This window comes from Hippichthys cyanospilos, chromosome 14 (genome assembly GCF_059441005.1).
Source record: "Hippichthys cyanospilos isolate Australia breed blue-spotted pipefish chromosome 14, RoL_Hcya_1.0, whole genome shotgun sequence".
Lineage (NCBI taxonomy): Eukaryota > Metazoa > Chordata > Actinopteri > Syngnathiformes > Syngnathidae > Hippichthys > Hippichthys cyanospilos.
Window position 1 is genome coordinate 4,052,501 of NC_142382.1, and position 3,042 is coordinate 4,055,542.

At 37.2% G+C, this 3,042-nt stretch overlaps 1 protein-coding gene across 1 annotated transcript in view; it reads right to left on the minus strand.

Moving 5' to 3' along the window:
- LOC148412607 (synapse differentiation-inducing gene protein 1-like) overlaps positions 1 to 2,194 on the minus strand; it is an 11,284-nt gene extending 9,090 nt beyond the window's left edge. Inside the window, exon 1 of the mRNA XM_088433352.1 lies at positions 1,849 to 2,194. The gene's annotated coding sequence lies outside the window, so the exon portion shown is untranslated. The remainder of the gene's footprint in view (positions 1 to 1,848) is intronic.
- Between the last annotated feature and the right edge of the window lie 848 nt (positions 2,195 to 3,042).

Here is a 3,042-nt window from a genome sequence, read left to right on the forward strand (position 1 = left end):
AGAATAATGATAAGCAGAAAATAGAAGTTATTAAAACAGAATGTTGGCAAAAATTATAAAAAGAATATGGGCAGTAAATTCAACGTTGTTTAAAGTTATTTCTTTTGACATTTTTTACAGTGTTAAAAGGCAATAAATGTATCAGTAATTGCCTGTCCCCATACGTCAAAAAGCCCGGTAATTTTTTCTTTCACTAGATTTATGCTGTCTTATGTTGCAAAGATTAAAGCAATTTTGCCGTTAGAAATTAGTTAACGCGGCAGGTTCCAATTCCCCCATTTTTTTCTTGTTTGTTCAAACTCTCACCTCTATTTGAACTAATAAACCACTGAGTCCGAGGAAAAACAACCAACCAATAGTCAGAAGATGTAACTTACTTCCTTGAGTTTGACTCATTCAATCCCGAAGACTCATTTTTACCTTTTTAAGAGTCCGAGAGAGTCAATCCCAGCTATTTAGCATTTTTTCTCTCTTTCCAAGTGTTAGGCTAAAAGAGGTCTAAAAATGGCTGCTACTAATCAACTAATCTACTACTCTAGTACCTAGTCAATTATTCAGTACCTAAAGTAATGACTTTACTACGTAAAGTTATGTAAAATTACTCTAGTACCTAAAATAATTCACTTTAGTACCTAAGGTAATTTATCACTTAAGTGCTAAAGTGCAGTTTCTATAGTATTCAAGTATCCAAAATAATTGATTATTTTAGTGCTTAACCAATCAGAGTAATCGATTACTTAGTGCCACCCATTTTTTGACCCTCCTTTAGCCAAACACTTGAAAAAAACAACAATAAGTCTCTCTCTGCATATGTATATATATATATATATATATATATATATATATATATATATATATATATATATATATATATATATATATATATATATATATATATATATATATATATATATATATATATATATACATAGTGTGTGTAAGCATCCACACTTAACAACATAGATGTTACCTACATGCAAGTGTTACTGAAGAATGGAAGTCAAACTTTCAATGGCAGCACCCATATTTACACACACACACACACAAAATAGAGAGAGAGAGAGAGAGAGAGAGAGAGAGAGAGAGAGAGAGAGAGAGAGAGAGAGAGAGAGAGAGAGAGAAAGAGAGACCTAGAATGTTGCACAAGGTAAAGTTAGCCTGATTGATTTATGAGTAATAGTTATTGGCTATTTGGCTGATTATTTCTGACCGATGTATGAAGGGCCCTGATTGGTCAAGGCCTGGATAAAACCAATCAAACAATAACAAGAAATCCCCTATAGCGGCTGCATCACAAATTGGGTGGCAAATTGCCTGCATTGTTGTTAAGGGTGTAAGCCAATAAAATGCGCATAATGGGGATTTTTTTTTCTTTTAAATAGCACAGCTTATGGAAAAAAAATGAGTGGGAATGGAATGCGTATTGAGCGTGTGTGTCCATGTAAAAGTGTGTTTAAATGTGTGATGGCATGCTTTCAGCCAATTCCGTGGCCTCCACGCAGCACACAATAACAGAAGCAGACACGAATGTTCCGCTCGGACAAGCGTGAACGATGTAGAAAACGATGCGAAGACACACACAAGATAGAGCCACTTATCTCGGACAAAACACACACACTTCCATTACACACCGCATTAGACAACAAAACCTCTTCTGCCTTGCGCAAACATGTCATCAAAACAGCAGAAGATGTGCACTTTGCAGGTGTGTCTCCCATTTACGAATAATACATGTTCATCCACAGCACACTTCCAAAAAACATAACTATGGATGACGTCACACCTGTTCAACGGTAATAACAACAACAGAGCGCCTTCGCAAACAATTGTGAGTGATGTGAGCCTCACCTTGGTTTCGATGTCCTCCCGCAGCCTCGCTCAGCATCCTCCCGCGCCCGTTTGGGACTTCACATCATCATTTTGCGGGGAAGCCTCCATGCACGCCGCAGCTGTCACTCGTTCAAAGCAACTTTGTCCCGCGAGCGTGCGGCGCACGGCTCCATTTTACGCACGCACGCACGCAGGTCTCGGAGGGATCCCGATTGCGACCTAGTTGAGGGGGAAAGTGACTCGAAGAGGCTGCCGGTCGGTCTCCAGGATGGCAGATGTGGACTGGAGAGGATCGCGGATTTGCCCGTCGTTCCTCCGCTGCTGTTGCATCATGGGTTGGATGCCGTTTTACGCATCGGTGCGTAGTGCTCGCTGGAACGGGTTGGGTGGGGGCGGGTGAGCTCTTCCGAGGAACTTGCAACAATTAACACCACGCAAGGATGTGTTTTTTTTCCCCCGCAAGGTGTAAAATGACAGTGTTCCCCCGCTACAACGCGGTTGGGTTATTGTGGACCCACCCTATCCAGGGTTTTCGTTTGTGATCGTAACTTTTTCTATTGCAGGTTTACCTCGGTATTTTTCTTGCGAATTTCTTCCTTTTTAGTCAAACAAAAATAGAGAGAAAAAGCAACCGTTACGACATTTATTGAAGAGTTAACTCAGTATTTTTTTTGAAAATGTTTGTTCCTTTTTAATCAAACAAAAATAGATAGAAAAAAATAAACGTTTACGACATGGACGTTCATTAATCACCACATTTTTTGACGGTTTTTCCTGAACAATTTCCTCTTAGGTCAAACAAAAATAGATAGAAAAAAAATCAACTTTTACGACATGGAATTTTATTAATCACCACATCTTTTGATGGTATTTTTATTGAAAAAATAAATAGAAAAAAAGCAACCGTTACAATATCTATTGAAGAGTTAACTCAGTATTTTTTTTGAAAAAAGGTTTCTTCCTTTTTAATCAAACAAAAATGGATAAAAAAAAAAAAAAAACTTTTACGACATGGATGTTCATTAATCACCACATCTTTCAACGGTTTTTCTTGAACAATTTCCTCTTAAGTAAAAAAAAAATAGATAGAAAAAAAATCATCTTTTGCGACGTAGAATTTTATAAATCAGCACATCTTTTGATGGTTTAAAGCAGTATTTTTATTGCAAAATGTTCCTTTTTAATCAAACAAAAATAGATAGAAAAAAAATA